This window comes from Amia ocellicauda, chromosome 14 (assembly GCF_036373705.1).
Source record: "Amia ocellicauda isolate fAmiCal2 chromosome 14, fAmiCal2.hap1, whole genome shotgun sequence".
NCBI classification, from domain to species: domain Eukaryota; kingdom Metazoa; phylum Chordata; class Actinopteri; order Amiiformes; family Amiidae; genus Amia; species Amia ocellicauda.
Genome location: NC_089863.1, coordinates 21,910,694 through 21,924,199, shown reverse-complemented (window position 1 = coordinate 21,924,199; position 13,506 = coordinate 21,910,694). Strand labels below are relative to the sequence as shown.

At 43.5% G+C, this 13,506-nt stretch overlaps 2 non-coding genes across 2 annotated transcripts; one reads left to right on the top strand and one right to left on the bottom strand.

Annotated features, from left to right (window-relative positions):
• Positions 1–2,913: 2,913 nt before the first annotated feature.
• On the top strand, positions 2,914–2,985 carry trnag-ucc (transfer RNA glycine (anticodon UCC)). The gene has a single exon. It is a non-coding gene; the product is annotated as a tRNA-Gly (tRNA).
• Positions 2,986–13,433: 10,448 nt separating this feature from the next.
• On the bottom strand, positions 13,434–13,506 carry trnam-cau (transfer RNA methionine (anticodon CAU)). The gene has a single exon. It is a non-coding gene; the product is annotated as a tRNA-Met (tRNA).

Below are 13,506 nucleotides of genomic sequence, written 5' to 3'. Positions count from 1 at the left end.
CTCCCTGACCATGACCGGTGGATTCCCCCCGGCTTTGGCCAGTAGCCCGTCTACTAGTTTAGGGAGATCTGCAACCTGAGCACCAGGCAGGCAAGATACCAATGCGGGTCTCCATGTCACTAGAACACACTGTGTGATCTACACCTCTAAGAATTGAGTCTCCTACTATAACTACCTCCTTCGTCTGGGGGGGGATTGGGCACCATGGTGCTCTGGTGCTCAACTGCCCCCCATCACCCTCTGAGCTGTCACTGTCCAACTCGGTGTCCAGCAGTTGGAACCTGTTGGGCAATTCAAGCTCTTGGGGTGTCTCTACGGGGTGTGCACGCCCTTTTCTGCGGTTACGACCTACTGTAACCCAGCAGTTCTCTACGCTGTCCTGCTCTAAGGTCTCAACTCTCCTAGGTTTTGGCGTGCACACCATCTCTCTCATGGGCTGATTGACCAATTCTTCTATATCCCTAATACAGCGCAGATCGACAAGCTGAGCCTCAAGATCAATTGATCTCTAGGATTTCAACCTGCCGACAACGTTCTCATATGAAGCCTTCTTGGATGAGTTCATCCAGGAAGGCAATCATTCTGCAAACCTGACACTGTAGTGGCCACATGCTTCTAAATGTTACTTTTTGTTTGTTTGTTTGTTTGTTTGTACTTCTCTTGGTTCCTGCTGCTAGTCAACTGCCTAACTTTTGTCAGCGAAAAACAGCACAGCTCTTTCTCAACAGCTGCTTTAAGTAGCTTTTGTCTACCTACCCCCAATTCACACCTAATTGGCCCCACCTGGCTCCTCCTACAACATAATTCCTGCTAGTCCTAGACAGAAACTCCCTTCTACAACCTGTTTACTTTCACCAACTCAGCAGCTGAACTGAATTGGCTTCAATTTAGGCAAACTACAGACAATGCTAATGTCAATTTAAGGCAAACTTAAAACAAAATGAGCAATGCTAAGACTATTCTGAAACTAGTCAAACAACAAGATGGCTACCTCTCACCTGTACTCTCCGGTCTCTCTCTGTGGCAACTTGTAAATACTTCTGCTTTAGATGATTGGAGACAGCTAAAAATATACAAGTTTCTGTTAAGAGATATTACGAATAGCTAAAAGGGTATAGACAACATTATATTCAGAAGTTACTGTAAGAAAACTTTCCATGTGCAACACTAAAATAAATATTTGCTATGTATTATTATTATTGTTATTATTGTAATCTTTATCAAGATATGTGCTAGTAGATTTGTATTTTAAATTGCTGAACTTGACTCCCTTAACGTATTACTCTTACTACAGATTTGTAACTGCAAACGACAATTTCTGTAATATTTTTAAATTACACCGTAGACGTGCTTAACCAGGGCGAGTTACAGCTGAAATAAAACACACACGTATCACGATGAATCGTACAGTAACAGCAGCTACAATAGAGTTGCACGTTGCACTCGTGGCGTTTATGGACTTATGGACGCATTTATGAAACCAGTCCTTAATGTTTCAGAGGAAAACCCAGATCTGCTTTATTTATGTATACATTCATTGAACTTGTAAATGGGCACACGTTAACGAAATCGTGTTCGCCTTCATACTGATTGTCTCTGCACCTGTGATGTAGTGATTGGCTAGGTACGTATTAAGCAGATCGACAACAGACTAATAAGGATAATCATTAAGACATCATCTTGCCCCATGGGACGCTTTCTATGAATTTGCTTCAAGGACGCAAGCCAGAGCTTCCCCAGCAGCGCCAGTGGTGTAGTGGTATCATACAAGAGTCCCATTCTTGTGACTCTGGTTCGATTCCCGGCTGGCGCATCCGACACAGCCCGCTCTCTTTCTTGATTTGATTGTACTTGTCATTTCATTCTTTTCTTCATTCCAGAATGCAGCGGCAAGACTCTTCTTTAGCAATTGACTGGATCATTTCTTTCTTTTGAGGTTATTCAATTTCAAAAACACAGACAATATTTTCTGGGAGTTATATTTCAGAAATAAAACGAGACACATTGGTGACAAATGCCAGCCCTCTTTTCGAATCAATTGACGCAATAATCTGCGCAATAGGTAGTCACATTCTGCTGCAGCAGAGAAGGGGGAGTTATCCATCTCGTGTTATTTCACAGGAGTTCGTACATGCCCGTTTCAAGTTGAGGAGCTTACGTGACAGATCCTGTAACTATTCACTTCTTTACCTGGTGTCTATTGTGTAACGCGCAGCATCTTTTTATTTATTAATTAATTTATTTATTTCCATTTTCCGATACTGTCTGGCTGAGCCCCCGTGTCCTAGTGGATCAGACACTGGGTTCCTAAGCCAGGGAGTGTGGCTTTGAGTCCCAGCTGCTCAGAAGCACGGTCATTTTTAAGCTCGGATCTGAGCTCAGACTGAGCCCCGATCCGCTTAGTACAAAACAATTGACATGATGCTTCCCACAGCACATACAGGGTGAAATGTGAAGGCACTGAAACCTGGAAAGCTGCCCCAGCGCATGGAGAAGCTCGGTGTGCAGTCTTGAACAGGAAAGTGGAAATAACGCAGGGCTTTGCAAACTTGTATTGCTTGCAATATGCAATATAGGAGTGGCTGTGACGTTAACAGGTGGCTGAGTGGCCAAGGAGCAGAGTGGCACAGCGGAAGCGTGCTGGGCCCATAACCCAGAGGTCGATGGATTGAAACCATCCTCTGGTGTGTTTCAACTTTGGTTTTGTTTCATTTCGGAAAGGTCTGAATAAAGTGCAATCTGGAAAGATGCTAATGGACATTTTCCTTCCGCACTCAGGAACAGGAAACTGCAGATATCGCAGGGCTTCCCAAATGTTCACCGATTGCAATTTGGAAAACGAATTGCCTGCCACTTTGCAATCCTGGAATCATGTTCAACCACAGTGAGATATGGTGATGAACTAGTTTCTAGGTGTTGGTGGTATAGTGGTTAGCATAGCTGACTTCCAAGCAGTTGACCCGGGTTCGATTCTCGGCCAACACAAAATACACTCCCCTCTCTGTCTGCTCACAGCTGCCTAGTGTGCTCTTTCATGCTGCTTCAGACCCTTTTAAGAACATAAGAGAGTTTACAAATGAGAGGGGACCATTCGACCCATCGTGCTCGTTTGGTGTTCATTAATATCGAAGTGATCCAAGGATCCATTCCAGACCATTTTTAAATGTTCCCAAACTTTCAGCTTCAACCACATCGCTGGGTAGTTTATTCCAGATTGTGACTACTCTCTGTGTAAAGAAGTGTCTCCTGTTTTCCGTTTTGAATGCCTTGAAGCCCAATTTCCATTTGTGTCCCCGGGTAGTCTCCTCTGTTCCAGGGTGAAAAGGTTCAGTTCCCTCAGTCTCTCCGAGTAGGACTTTCCCTTGCTCTCCTCTGAACTGCCTCTAAGGCAGCAATATCCTTTTTGAAGTGTGGTGCCCAGAACTGTACACAGTATTCCAGATGAGGTCTAACTAGCGCATTGTACAGTCTTAACATTACTGCCCTTGTTTTAAATTCTACACTTTTGACAATATACCCTAGCATTCTGTTTGCCTTCTTTATTGCTTCCCCACATTGCTTGGATGGAGAAAGTGAGGAGTCCACATAGACTCCTAGGTCTTTCTCATGCGTTACTTCATGTAGATCTGTACCTCCCATAGTGTAATTATAGTGGACATTTTTGTTACCTGCATGTATTACCTTGCACTTGTCCACATTGAATTTCATTTGCCAGGTGTCAGCCCACAACTAAATATTATCTAAGTTCCTCTGAATAGCCTGTGCTGCCAAGATTGTATCTGCTGAGCCACCTATTTTCTTGAAGTACTGTTGGAAATATCCCATCTGGCCCAGGTGATTTGTTTGTTTTTAATTCTGCTAGTCCCTTTAGTACCTCCTCCTCATTTATCCTGATCTCTCTTAGGGTTTGACTGGACTGATTGTCAACCTGTGGCATGTCATCTGTTTTTTCTTTTGTAAAAACCTCTGTGAAATACTCATTTAGAATATTTGCTCATCTTGTTCAATTTCCAAGATACCTCCGTTTTTGCGCTTTATCTGTTTCACCTCCTCTTTTATTAACCGCTTGCTGTTGTGATATTGAAAAAAGCTCTTTGCATTGGTTTGAGCTCCAAGAACTATGTTTCTTTCTAATTCCATCTTTGCTTTCCTGATCCCTTTCTTAAGATCTCTTTGCAGCTCAACATATTCTATGTATTTTGTTTCATCACCATCCCTTTTATATGCGCTATACAACATTTTCTTCCTCTTTATTTTTGTTTGCATACCTCTATTAAACCATTTTGGCCAGTGTTTTTTGTTCCTCAATTTGCTAAGTTTTGGTACAAATTGCTCCTGAGCCTTGAGTAGTATATTCTTAAAATATACCCATGCATTTTCAACTAACTCTCTGAAGACTCTGTATAGGAAGTTGAAGAAAGTGTTTTGTGATTATTATATAATGTTTTATATTAATACTAGCATTAGAAGTAGTTTTGTATACAGACTGAGCACATTCGATTTAGCAGGACAAGTAAAGGGTCAACAAGGTCGATTTGTTAGAAACTCCTGTCAGTAATGAAAGATTACACAGTGCCGAAATAGCCTACAGCTGTCTGCTGAGAATTTGTTTATGACTTAATCGTTTCTCCAGATAGGCAGGAATTGTTTCTGTTAAAGAACGATTGACACTAGGTAAATGATGACCGTGGGATCGCATCTTCCTAGTGCACATCAAAGACGGACATCTGCTTTGGATCCATCACCTCTTCATGGGAGGACAGATCGTAAAACGGACCCGGACCTGTTTCTTCTGATTGGATGAACGGCCATAAGATGTTACGTCATTTTTCCTATAAAGTTGTACTCATGTTTGTAAACATTAAGTCTCACTGAAGGAATTATTTCTGACGTGGAGCTTCCGAGTCGGCTCCATTAAAGTTCTATTTGCTTTATCTCTGCGACTTCTCCTCTTATTTCCCACACGGTTCTACAACTTGGCGTCACGAATGAGGATCTGAACTTGCCTCCACTCCCGGGACCAAAGCAAGGGTGAGTACCTTTAAAAATTACCACCCTGTATATTTAGATTTGATCTCGGGATTGTGTTTGGCTATCAGATTGTAATTTATAGAGAACCTGTGGAGAGGTAGAGGTAAAACAAATAGAAAGGTTGACTGTACAGCGGAGGTTCACAGTAGGGTGAACTCCAGGTAAGACAGATCTGCAGGGAGAGATACCAAAGGAACCGAAAGGTACGATTACGAGGCCTGCTGAGCCCCAAGTTAAGCAAGGAAATCATTGTACGCCAGGGCCAGAGTTAGTGGCAGTCAATAACCAGACGGAACTGGAGGTACTGTAAAGTCCAACGATATAGCCCCATCATTGGCAAAGATAGGGTTGGCATTATGGCATTACAAGATGTGTCTATATGTGAATACCTACAAGAGAAGTTTAAGAAACTTCAACTTAAGATGGAAAAGGCAGGATGGGATCCTACCTGGGTTCCCAAACAGCATAGAGAATGGTGGAATAAGGAAAAGAGAGAGAAAAACTTCTGCCCCTCCACCATATAAACATTCAGACAACCCCACTGATAATAGAACAGAGTCTAAACTTTACCCAGATTTGAGTTCATTCAAGTCAGAGAAAGTAAAATTAGCACCTATAGAGACGCGCACTAAGGAAACACCGCGATGTAGACGGACAATTTTATGCATTAACAACGTCGGTGCATCGCCCCTTCACACCCGGAGAGAAACACACAATTTTAAGCGACCTTCCAAAACTTAAACCCAATCATGGGAATCTGGATTTCTGGGAAAATTTTTATGAGATGTTAGATGTACACCAAATGCACGCTAGAGACGTACATATAATAATTAAAACTAAATGTCCAAGGCCAATCTGGGACGGGTTAAAAGCCGCCCAGCAGGATGGTACCTGGATAACAGCTGGAAATGATAATAATAATCTAAGGATCACTAACTTCATCACGGCTGTAAAGACAGTTCTCGGAGCAGGACAGGGAAATTGGGGTATAGTCTGTGGCGTCGTACAGAAGCCAGGAGAGACTTGCTACGATTATGCGGAACGAAAGTACACTACTTTTAGAGAACACTCCGGAATGCCAGACACCGAACGTGATAATGCGATCTTTTTAAAATTACTAAAAGAAGGGTTTTGTAAAGCACACCAAGACATCCTCAATATGGGTGTGACTGTACAATTGTACAATGGGCTTCAGAGGTAGAAAACAAGCAGTCAAAAGCTAAAATAAATGCTGTGGCAGCTATATCTGCCATTACACAAAACGGAGGTAAATGTTACAATTGCGGAAAAATAGGACATGTCGCTAAAGACTGTCGGTCTAAATCAACCCGCCCTAAGTGCACTTTCTGTGGGAGGACAGGGCACACGGGAGACAAGTGCTGGAAAGCAGGCGCTCCAGGCGAACACGAAGCGCCCTGGAATCAGACCAAGACAAACCCAGGCAGCCCAGAGGAAACGCGGAGCTTCTGCAGATCATCTGAGATCTGACAGAGAAACTAAATAGGAAATAGGTCGCCTCGGCACCCGAGGTCGGCACATAACCGCACTGTTAGGGGGTCGGCAGTGTTCAATGTTGGTGGATACAGGTGCCTCTGTCTCGATAACCGATCTCCCCCTCCCACTGACTAAACGCAGACTACAGATCTCAGGTGTAGGCGGCGCATGTATCACAGCCACACTCAGCATACCTCATCTTCTAGAAATAGGCGATCTCCTAATTCCAGTGTCTTTTTGGGTTTGTAAAAACCCAGAGGGGACAATATTTGGCATAGATATCCTTAGAGAAGCCGGCGCACTAATGGATGCTAATAATAATCGCATAATATGGACCAATATACACGGGAAAAAAAGGATACACAAAGATACGCAACAAATTGCGCTAGTATCTCACTCACACCGTCAACATCTCATATATGGCCAGACACACCACTTGGACAAGTGTGTCAGGCATTTCCTGATGTTTGGGCAACACATTAACAAGATTGTGGTCTGGCACAAATTGAACCTATAGTTATCCCAGGTCCAGTACACAAAGCACATAAACAGTATCCTATTAAACCAGAAGCTTTTACGGCAGTTCAGACAATTATTCAAACATTGCAAAATGAAGGAATAATACGCGAAACGCATTCAACCACTAATTCTCCAATCTGGTCAGTGGCAAAACCAGACGGCTCATGGCGACTTACAATTGATTACACACAATTGAATAAAGTTACACCCCGATTACACCCGATTGTAGCCAATCCCAACACTATATTAAACGATTTGAAACCCGAACACTCTATTTTTACGGTCCTGGATATTAGCAATGGATTTTGGAGCCTGCCACTCCACTCTGATTCCCAAAATAAATGTGCGTTTACTGTATTCGACAAACAGTACACATGGACTAGAGTGCCACAGGGATTTCACAACAGCCCAACACTCTTTCACCAGGCAATGGCCAAGACTTTAGAAGCAATGGGTCTGACACCCTGGGATAGTTTAATCATCCAGTACGTGGATGATCTTTTGATTGCGTCTCCTGATGAGACCGCACACTTAGGCGCATTAATTACAGTCCTCGGTGTCTTACAAAAGGCAGGATTTAAAGCAAGCCCTAAGAAAGCACAAATAGGCCTAACTAAGGTTCAATATCTCGGACACAACATTTCACAAGGACAAAAATCTATAACGCATAATAGGCAAGAAGCCATTCAAAATATGCCAAAACCACATAATGTTAGGGCTGTGTGTAAAGTTATGGGGCTCCTTAATTATTGCCGCACTTTCATCCCTAATTTCACACAAGCCACAGGTCCGATACAGGCGTTAATCAAAGGAAGCCCGGCTCCCTTGGACCCCATAGACTGGGGACATGAACAGGAAATAGCCTATCGTGTAATAAAACAGGCTCTCAGCAATGCCCCCGCCCTCGGGTTACCAGATCATACTAAACCATTTCACCTCTACTATTCCCAAGATGGGATCTATTATACAGCAGTTCTGACACAGGAACATGGGGATAGGCAACGTCCCGTCGCCTATTACTCCACAAAGCAACCTACGGTAGCAGCAGGCATGCATCGCTTTATGGCAGCAGTAGACTGTGCCTCTTGGGCAGTGCAGGCATGCGAGCCGATTGTAATGAACACACAGTTGATTCTGCATACAGGACACACGTTAGTTGAATTATTACACACCGGCAAATTGCGTTCAGTCTCCGATAGTAGACGAGCTGGATGGGAAGCCGTTTTGCTCCCCAGAGATAAATCCATACAAATAATAAAAGACACACGAGTAAACCCAGCAGATGGGATGTTAGGGGAGGGAGAAGAGCATACATGCTCTGAGCTGGTGCTCCAGGAGGACCACAGTCGCTTCCTAGAAAACCCCCTCACAGACCCTGACTTGGAACTATATGTTGATGGATCCAGGAAAATAATAGATGGAATCCCCCACACTGGGTGGGCGGTGGTATTGGATGACAGCACCGTTGTAAAATCTGGATCCCTGCCAGGACACTGTTCAGCCCAAGTGGCAGAACTCGTGGCGTTGACTGAGTCATTAAAAATAGCGAAAGACATTAAAGTTAATATTTTCACTGACAGTCGCTATGCATTTGGAGTAGTACACGACTATATGGCAACCTGGGAATGTAGAGGGTTTATAACAACAGCAGGAGAAGTAATCAAACATTATGAGTATGTTATAGCCCTAGCTGAGGCAGCACACCTTCCAGAAAAGGTAGCAGTAGTTAAAGTGAAAGCTCATCAGAGTCTTTCTGATGATGGATGCCCGCGCACCCGTGGGAATCACTTTGCAGACCTAGCTGCGAGAAAGGCAGCAGAGACAGGCAGTCATGTGACGTTATCAGGATTCCCCTGCTCTAGTAAACTTGCGAGTATCCTAGAAAAAAAATTCTGACCTCGCATAGCTACAGAAAGACTGTGAGAAGAATGAAGTACAAGAGTGGGTTAAGGGAGGTGCAGTACACTCAGACGGTTTGTGGCGAAGTCCTAACTTACAATGTGTATTAGCACCCCAGTGTATTAGGTCAATGCTTCTGGACCAGTACCATGGCCCAGCTCACACGGGTCGCAAGGCCATGTTAACTCAATTGCGTGAACACTGGTGGTGGCCTGGCATAGGCAGGGACACTGCGAAGTGGTGTCAACAGTGTATTCCTTGCGCACAAGTAAACCCAGGTAAACCGATCAAAGTCACTAAATCACACCAGCCCCGGCCTCGAGGTCCGTGGGAAAATATTCAAATTGACTTTACAGGACCCCTGACAAAATGTCATGGGACATCCTATTGCTTGGTAATAATTGACCATTTCACAAAATGGGTTGAGGCTTTCCCCTGCAGGGACTGCTCTGCCACCACTGCAGCACGAGTCCTAGCAACTGAGGTTATTCCTCGATGGGGTGTGCCCCGTCAAATGGACTCAGATCAAGGGACTCATTTCACCGGTAAGGTGATGAAGGAAGCATGTTTACTGCTGGGGTAAAACAACGATTTCATATACCTTATCACCCTCAGAGTTCAGGCTTAGTGGAGAGCACTAACCGGACACTGAAGAAAAGTTTGGCAAAAGCCCTGTTAACTACAGGCAAGGGATGGAGAGTAGCACTCCCCGCTGTGCTGTATAAACTTAGAGCATCACCTAATCGGAGTACTCAGCTTTCTCCATATGAGTTAATGACAGGGAGAGCTATGCAACTCCCTGCTGGCATCTGGGGTCCCATTGATCCCAGTGCTCCATTCAAAGACCATCTTAAACAGTATGTGGCACAGCTATGTACACACTTAAAAAAACTTAGATCACAAGCACGTGATCTCCAGTCCCTCAGAGACTTGGAACTCAAAGAGGAAATGCCAACAACACTTCCTGAGGTTGGTTCACAAGTAATGTGTGAAAAATTTCCAAGCAGACCAGGGCTCAGGCCCAAATGGACAGGACCACATAATGTCCTTCTTTCTACAGACACTTCGGTTTGTATTGACGGACAGGAGGGGGGTACTAGATGGAAACATTGTTCACAAGTTAAAAATTATAATCCAGGAGAACTGTGTACTAAACCTTTATCTTTTCTCATTCCTAGGAAAGCAACAGTTGCAGATTTCCTGAATTTTGAGAGACATTCCCCTAACTGGTAAAGGTTTTGTCCCCCTACAGGTACTAAGAGATAATCCAGCATGACGACGACTGTGTACACTAGAGTATTTGGACTGATCTGCCTGTCCTTAGTTGAATCATGGACAGATAACAAATTTATCCAAATGACACGCACCTATGCAAATGCCCTTAATAAAACAAAATGTTGGGTTTGTTCCCACATTCCACACGACACTAAGAAAGGGGTTCCAATGATCCCCATTCCAATTCCAGTATTTTCTGATTATTCACAACTTAGAGTTGCCTCTAATGTACGGTATGCATATGATTATGCCTTAGGCATCACAGGAGAATGGTACTTTAGACCGAAGATGGATCAGAATAGAAGATATTTTAAAATGCCATATATTGACTTGGCTCACAGTAACAAAGGATCTGTGTGTGTTTCATACTATAACCAAACCATGCAATCCCAATTGATAGGTAATAGTACTTGTAATCACACTGTGGCTATCGATGGTCTTGACTTTAGGTATCAGACTTGTCGATTTTACGCTCCATGGAATGGGACTTATTGGATATGCGGCATGCGGGCATATTGGGAACTTCCTTGTAAGTTCACAGGTTCTTGTTATTTAGGATTTGTGGTGCCAGCTTTGCGCCACACTGAAGATAAATACCTTCCAGATATAGAACAATTTACTCACCCTAAAGGTGAGATAGGGGAAGGAGACAGGTTTGCTTCCATACTATTTCCTATGTATGGAGTCGGAAGAGCAATAAAGGAAATCAGATTAGTAGCTGGTATATTAGAAACATTAAGTATTTCTACAACTGAAGTTCTCAGCAATTTAACAACTGAAATAGTGGCTATGCGAACTGTTGCCCTCCAGAACAGGCTAGCTCTAGATTTCTTGCTAGCAGCACAAGGAGGGACATGTGCCATTATAGGGCAGGAATGCTGTACTTACATACCAGATAACTCTGAACACATTTATAATCTTATAGAGCACATTAGGAAAGCAACTACAAAGATACACCAGTCCTCCGGAGGAAAAACCCTCTGGGGATGGCTTGCTGATACCTTTGATAATCTGGGTATGATTGTATTAAAAGGATTGATATCGGTAGTTACTATTCTGCTATGTCTGTATGTTTCTTTTTTATGTCTTAAATACACTGTTCAAAGAGCATCTCAACAACTTTGTAAACCTCATAATGTATCTACTATGGTTACAGCTGCAATTAAAACACCCTCGTTGGCAGACTTTCTCTAAATTTCTACTAAACGACACCGTCCCTCACTCGGGAGGAGCAAAACTCACACACCCATTGACACAAATCTTATTCTATCCCCTTGGTTCTGGAGGCTCCATGTGACTGAGGACAAATGGATTTAGTATCAAAGGCAATAAACCTCATGACTCAAGGAAAACCAAAGGATGCATTGGAAAGATACTATTACAAAGGTCACTCACTCACGCCTACAGGACATTCTGTACATTCACATTTAGGGACACACACTTATCGCTCTCCCCGACAGCAGGGACACCCTTACACTCGCCGTACACACATATACACCCCACGGGGAAGGGTTGGGATGAAGGAGCTGAAAACGCAGCGTCAAATCTTCCTAACCCCTTGCTTGTAACTGATAAACATAACTTTTCTTTGGCTTCTTTCCGCTTTGCTCTATTGCCAAACAGCAGGGAATGAAGACTCTGTATAGGAAGTTGAAGAAAGTGTGTTGTGATTATTATATAATGTTTTATATTAATACTAGCATTAGAAGTAGTTTTGTATACAGACTGAGCAGATTCGATTTAGCAGGACAAGTAAAGGGTCAACAAGGTCGATTTGTTAGAAACTCCTGTCAGTAATGAAAGATTACACAGTGCCGAAATAGCCTACAGCTGTCTGCTGAGAATTTGTTTATGACTTAATCGTTTCTCCAGATAGGCAGGAATTGTTTTTGTTAAAGAACGATTGACACTAGGTAAATGACGACCGTGGGATCGCATCTTCCTAGTGCACATCAAAGATGGACATCTGCTTTGGATCCATCACCTCTTCACGGGTGGACAGATCATAAAATCTTCAGATTGGATGAACGGCCATAAGATGTTACGTCATTTTTCCTATAAAGTTGTACACATGTTTGTAAACATTAAGTCTCACTGAAGGAATTATTTCTGACGTGGAGCTTCCGAGCCGGCTCCATTAAAGTTCTATTTGCTTTATCTCCGCGACTTCTCCACTTATTTCCAACGTGGTTCTACAACTCAGACTTAGTAACGCGTTACCCACAACCCTGGAAAAGAGTTGCACTGTCGTTTCTTGAATCTCAGAGCATTCTAAATCTGTTTCGGAGGCGTTCCCCAAAGGCACAATATGTGGATGATATGGGCAAAAAGAAGGAGAAAAAGCTACTGTGCGCTAGATGACATGTAAAGCAAGGAACACATTCGTTACTGTCCCAGCAATCTCCGAGAAACACCGTGTGTACGCATCCACTGTGATATGTGATTGAAACAACGAGATTGCAAGCGCCCATGTGCATCATTTTTACTTCTCGGGTTCAAGTCACAGACAGACTGTGGTCAAAAAGTAGGGAGTTATCAGCGCCAGGTGCCAGGGGTGATACATGTAAGGTACACGCAATAACGCCGAGCTATAGCCTCCACTATGCTGAGTGTTGCTTTGTGGGTACAGCGACTAAATTAAGACATGTTGAAGTCAATCAATCAATGAATAAATACATGTCCATTGATTTATGTATTGATGTATTTCTTTAAACATTGAATTCTTTGTGTAATGTCGTTTTCAACACAGTCCTCAACTCTTGTTGTCCTTGTCGCCAGCACGGGTAAGTGTGTGCTCCTGAGTGGTAAAAGGACCCTTGTCAGAGGTGGGATTCAAAGCCAAGCCTCTACAGGAGACGATGACCTGCACGCAGCACCTTACACCACTCGGCCATCCTGACTTGTGTTGCAGTGATCAAATTGAGTCGTTGCCGACGTCATGGAAAACAATGAACTTTTCAATGACTGTGTTCTGCCAAGGGCTTCCTTCACTTTGACTTTTGGGATCACGACGTCATCTCACCAATGGCCGAAATAGCTCAGTTGGGGGAGCGATAGACTGAACATCTAAAGGTCCCTTGTTCCATCCCAGGATTTGGCATTTTGCCATGAATTTCTACAGACAGCACAAGCAACCACTTTATTGCACAGGTGTGCGCCTTTTTTCTGCAGCTGGAGATCAGTGTGGTAGAACTCAAAGATAAAGGAAGAGTGCTTGCCCCGTGTGAGGGTCGAACTCACCACCTTCAGATTATGAGACTGACGCGCTACCTACTGCGCCAACGAGGC